Source organism: Bactrocera neohumeralis, chromosome 3 (assembly GCF_024586455.1).
Source record: "Bactrocera neohumeralis isolate Rockhampton chromosome 3, APGP_CSIRO_Bneo_wtdbg2-racon-allhic-juicebox.fasta_v2, whole genome shotgun sequence".
Taxonomy (NCBI): Eukaryota; Metazoa; Arthropoda; class Insecta; order Diptera; family Tephritidae; genus Bactrocera; species Bactrocera neohumeralis.
Genome location: NC_065920.1, coordinates 54,834,138 through 54,840,137, shown reverse-complemented (window position 1 = coordinate 54,840,137; position 6,000 = coordinate 54,834,138). Strand labels below are relative to the sequence as shown.

Sequence of the window (6,000 nt, the reverse complement as noted above, 5' to 3'; positions counted from 1 at the left end):
GCGCGATCACATCGCTCATCATTTTGGTAAATTAGTTTCTCTACACCTAAAATTATAAATTTTTTACAAACTCTATTTATAAAGTCTTCTCTAATTTAGTATCCATATTAGCATAGGTTAGGTTCTAGTACGTAGTACATTCGGAAGCCCAAAAAAACTCCAATAGCCGACGATATAAGAGATAAGAGCTTTTTTTCTATTTTTTGCAGCACTTGAAAGTAAAAAGCGCGATTCTAGCTCAAAAAATCGCGGTTAATTTGTTAATAAAATATAGAAAAAAACGGAAAAAAACTCCATATCCTCCAGAAATACATAACCTTTAAAACGCATATCAATTTTTTTGTCTCAGATGATCCGGTAACGAGTTGTAATGTTCACCACTTTTTTTCAAGGCGCATCTAGAGATTCACCGTCACAGGCTTATTTATTAATATTTTTATACTCTCGCAACAAAGTTGCTAAGGAGAGTATTATAATTTTGTTCACATAACGGTTGTTTGTAAGTCCTAAAACCAAAAGAGTCAGATATAGGGTTATGTATACCAAAGTGATCAGGGTGACGAGTAGAGTTGAAATCCGGATGTCTGTCTGTCCGTCCGTCCGTGCATATCATGATGAAACTTGGTACACGTATTCCTTCGCTCCATAAGAAGGTTAAGTTCGAAGATGGGCAAATTCGGCCCACTGCCACGCCCACAAAATTTTGGAAACTGAAAACCTATAAAGTGTTATAACTAAGCCATAAATAAAGATATGAAGTGAAATTTAGCACAAAGGATCGCATTAGGGAGGAGCATATTTGTACGTAGTTTTTTTGGAAAAGTGGGCGTTGCCCCGCCCCACTAAGTTTTTTGTACATATCTCGGAAACTACTATAGCTATGTCAACTAAACTCTATAGAACGTTCCCTTCAGGCATTTCCATATAAAGTTCAAAAATGGAAGAAATCGGATAATAAACACGCCCACCTCCCATACAAAGGTTATGTTGAAAATCACTAAAAGTGCGTTAACCGACTAACAAAAAACGTCAGAAACACTAAATTTTACGGAAGAAGTGGCAGAAGGAAGCTGCCCCCAGGCTTTTTTTAAAAATTGAAAATGGGCGTGGCGCCGCCCACTTATGGACCAAGAAGCATATCTCAGGAGCTACTAGACCGATGTCAATGAAATTCAGTGTATAATATTTTCTTAACTTCCTGATGAAATGTACGAAATATGGGTGAAATCGGTTAACAACCACGCCTTCTTCCAATATAACGTTATTTTGAAATCCATCTGATGCCTTCTCTGTATAATATATACATTAGGAACCAATGATGATAGCGGAATAAAACTGTACACAAATACGGATAATGACGGATAATGAAATCTCGGTTATCACTTTATCATGCGAGAGTATAAAATGTTCGGTGACACCCGAACTTAGGACTTCCTTACTTGTTTTCATTGTATTCATTAATTTTACAATCTCATTTTGGAAAGCTATACGCAAGACCAACATTTATAAATAGTGGTGCCGTAATTAGACAAAACTTTCGATTCTAATGCGAAGAACATCAAAAGTTATTCAAGAACAACCATGAAAATTCACCTACATCGGCAGTTTGGTGTGCTTATTGCTTGAGATACAAGTCTATGAGAATTAATTAACTATAAGTGCATAGACATAAGACTATTTTATATTGTTCAGTTATATATTTTTAAAGCTACTATGGTATTATAAATTAAAATAGTATATAATATTAATTCCGGTAAGAGAGAATATGGCTGCCTTAATTAGTTCCAGCAAATAAAATCGAAAATTTTTCAATAAATGCCTTAAGTAATCTGCATCTCGCAATGTATCCTATCGGGTAGTCGAAAAAATAGTTTCGCGCTACACGATCTGATACAGCATCGTCTCCATAAACTTCACAAATTTCATTGGTGGTTTTCGCCGCATTCATCGTTTTTTTATACAAAAATTTCAAAATTTAGCGAATTTCTTCATTATTTTCACTCTATTTTGAACAGCTGTAACTTTTTTTCAACTTTCCCAAGTTAATTTCTTTTTATTAAATGAGGCTTAAAATCTCATGTTTTCAAGATCATGTGGACACAATGTGATTGGTACTGAAAATATAGGACTGCAACAACATCTATTGACAAAATACGAAAAGACTTTTTCGACTACCCAATAAAAATTATAAATAATTCACTACTGACTTGTCTATAAGTGCAAAAGTGAAAGTTCAAGCGGGAAAATAAAACTTAATAATTTTCTACATAGAAAAATTATAACCATTAAAAAATGAAATCCTGATTATAGCATCTCTTAACTTATCTAACATCTGATCCAATCAAATACAGAACATTCCCTTGGCGTCCTGAATATTTGGCTTTGTGCAGAGTTGTCGTTATGATTTAATTTTTTATCACCAATCACAATCAGATGCAAAAAGGATTTTGTTTAACGTTGAAGCAACATTTGTGGCAAATCGAAATGTTCAGTGTAATAAACGTGAAAAATATATAATATCGCATTCCCATCTGATACCATAACATACAAAGCACTACTTTGGGGTCGTGGTTACACCATTCAGACCTACTACAAAACGGCTGTCAGTGAGAGCATGTAGTTATCAGCATTTTCATAGCAAAGCTTATTGGAATTCTACCGTAAAGCCAAGTTATATATATGTTAAATATCGAAAATGGAGAGAGAAAAACAACAATACAAACTTGCAAAGAAGAAAAGATAACACGGTGCTTACTGACATTTACATCCCGTCTGACAAGTGAACTAGTAAAAAAAATTCACAGAAACATACATACAGGCTTAGGTATGCATCAAATACCTACAGAAACACATAAATAAAAAAAAAAAACAAATAAATCATTTGTAGACATGATTAAGGCTAATCACATAAAAAATGCACAGTTTGATAAATAAATATTTTGTAGTCTTTTCGTATTTTGTATTAGCATTGGAGTCGTATATCTCCAGTGCTACCAATCACATTGTGTCATGCTATATAACGTTGGAAAGGTAAGATTTTAAGCATCATTTAAGCAAAAAAAAATTAAATTTGGGAAGTTGAAAAAAAGTTACAGTTCTTCAAAAATTAGTGAAAGTAATGAAGAAATTCGCTATATTTTGAAATTTTTGTATAAAAACGGGAAGAACTGATCAACAGAAAAGGCTTCGTCTTCCATCAAGACAACGCTAGACTACACGTGCCTTTGATGGCTCGGCAAAAACTGGGAGAGCCGGGAAGTTTTGATGCACCCACTATATAGCCCTGACCTTGCACCATCGGGCTACCATTTTCTTCGGTCAGTGCAGAACTCCCTTAATGGAGTAAAGTTTGCTTCAAGAGAAGCCTGTGCAAACTACTTGCCGCAGGTTCGCTGAGAAACCAGAAACGTTTTAGATTGATGGAATAATGTCTGTAGTGGCAGTTGGTTCATAAAAAGTCAATATAAACATAAAAAATATATGTTGAAATTTAATTAGGAATATGACAAGACTTTTTCGACCTTTTACATCTACAAATGACTCTGCACTTATTAGCAGTTGTTAACTTGACGTCATGTCAGCAACAACAACAACAATAGAGTCTGTTATAGCATATGGCTAAATGAGTAGCGACGTCGCATCACATCTGCATCAATTCACCACACCGAATCAACCATGCACCTCATCACGCGAGAGAAAGGATCTCGCGCACCTTTTGTCGATACGACGTCGAGCAACCAGCATCTTCGCTTTCCGCATCATCCCGGTTCCGATCCGCTTATCCGAGTGTATATATCTAATATATATTTAACTTAATACCTACGATATATATAATGATCAGTTTATATTCATATAACATAATTTAACGTTGTTAAACTATCCAATACTTCAGTTCAGTAAAACCCATTTTATTATAATAATTGTGAAGTAAATTTCGCAGAAAATAAAAGTTTGTAACGATCTTTGGAATTGGTGCGTTTTCTATTAACGAAACGTGTGTGTGGCCTAAAAGGTGAGTTTAATATACATACATGGTCCTTCGAGCCATAAAGAAAGCCACTATGGCTAAATAAAGTCAATAAAATTAAGATTTGAAAACAAAAATTAATAAAAATTTAACGTGTGAAAAAGTGCAGCTATAAAAAACGAAAAGGTAATAAATAACAAGTGACAAAAACAAATAAAAAAACAAACAACAAAGAACATATATGCCAAAAACCGGTTTTGGCTAGCAGCAAGTGCAGTGACCAAACAAAAGAAAATATAGTATTATTCATACATATACACATATATATAATATACTGTGCTACAAAAGTGCATATATAAAAAGACAAAAATATTAAACAAATAAATAAAAGTGCTGTGCAAAAAGCTAACCAATACGTATATATTTAAAAAATAAAAAATTCACAAACATGAATTACTACATCTAGGCCACACATATAAAACATTGCAAATATAATAAAAATGTACGGATAATTTTCTTTTGTGAAAACATAAATAAATAAAATAAAGAAACCAAATTTTACAAAAAAATTTTTAAGTGTTGTCCAGTGCAAGTAGGTAACATATATAAAACAACAAAAATATAAAAACAAAAAGAAAACCAAACAAGAAGAATACATTGCTGAAAAAAAATAATAATAATAAATATAAACATTAAAAATTCATAAAAATTTATACCAAAAAGTAAAACATTAATCGGGCGCGCTCTAACTATAAAAATACCAAAATTAACAAATAAATCGGGTGCGATATAATTATTAGGTAATACATACATACATACTCTACAAAGGAGGAAACGGGAAACGAAAGCGGATAATATCCCCAAAATTATATAAATATATGTACTGTATTCTCCCAAAACTCCCTTGAGGCGAGACAAAGTAAGTCATTTCCATTTTTTATGAACATATGTAAATATGTATGATATCATACGGTTTTATCAAATATAAAACCTATGTTTATAATCCGTTTGATCAATTTCTAAACGGGAACAAAATACAGTTGAAAAAATATATCATCCATATATTTTTATAAATACAAAAGGAAATCATTTACTGCCTTCTAAGCTTACCCTTGTGTATACAAACACACCCACTACAACAGAAAACCACCAAAAGGTATAAAAAGCAAAATTTCCAATGTTAAAGCGAGAATAAATACAAACATACATATTTACATATGCATATACTCAAATCATACTTTTAAATACATAACTGCAACAAACATTCAATTTAATATTAATATATTGAAGCATATACTTGCTAATCCGCAAGTGCAGAGGCTAATGACCTGCACATTGCACATTTTCTTTTCTCGCTATATTCTGATCGCGCAAATATAAGTACATACATATATGTATATATGATATACATACTGTATACATATATTCGGTATTCTTTTTGCCTACGCGGTAATACAAGCCTAATAATAATATATGTACATACCCTGATTTAGGGGGTATATCCAAAAAATTAAAAACAATAATAAATCTTAAATTATTAGAAGATGCGATAATAGCTTAATTATAAACAATAAGCGGAATTTTAACAAAAAAAAAAAAAAAATAAATAAATAATAAAATTTTATTAACGATAAATATATTAGTACATACTTATATAGTACATACTCTAAGCCAGTATAGGCAAATATTATTTAACAATACAATTACAAAAACAAGCGGGACTAAATACCAACCAATTTAGCATATCATATGCACATAGCGTGCACATATATGTACAAAGGTTATTGACTTCGTATACCGCCTTTGGGAGTACTTATATACAAGGACATACGGATAAATCCGTAATAGAAAATATATAAAAATATATATAAAATCGCAACTACTCAAATACAATAGTGCGGTTAACAAAAACGATTAACGCGTATTTTAGTAAATTTACGGGAATAACAACTCTTATTTACTTAAAAGAGTTTTCGGCTTATCATATATATATCATCAAATTTTAATTTTAAATTCTTATTTATTCTAAATGA

At 31.8% G+C, this 6,000-nt stretch overlaps 1 protein-coding gene and 1 pseudogene across 1 annotated transcript in view; one reads left to right on the top strand and one right to left on the bottom strand.

Annotated features, from left to right (window-relative positions):
* Positions 1 to 6,000, bottom strand: part of LOC126753770 (opioid-binding protein/cell adhesion molecule homolog) — a 301,684-nt gene that overhangs the window by 179,502 nt on the left and 116,182 nt on the right. The window lies entirely within an intron of this gene.
* Positions 7 to 6,000, top strand: part of LOC126753785 (lachesin-like) — a 521,130-nt pseudogene continuing 515,136 nt past the window's right edge.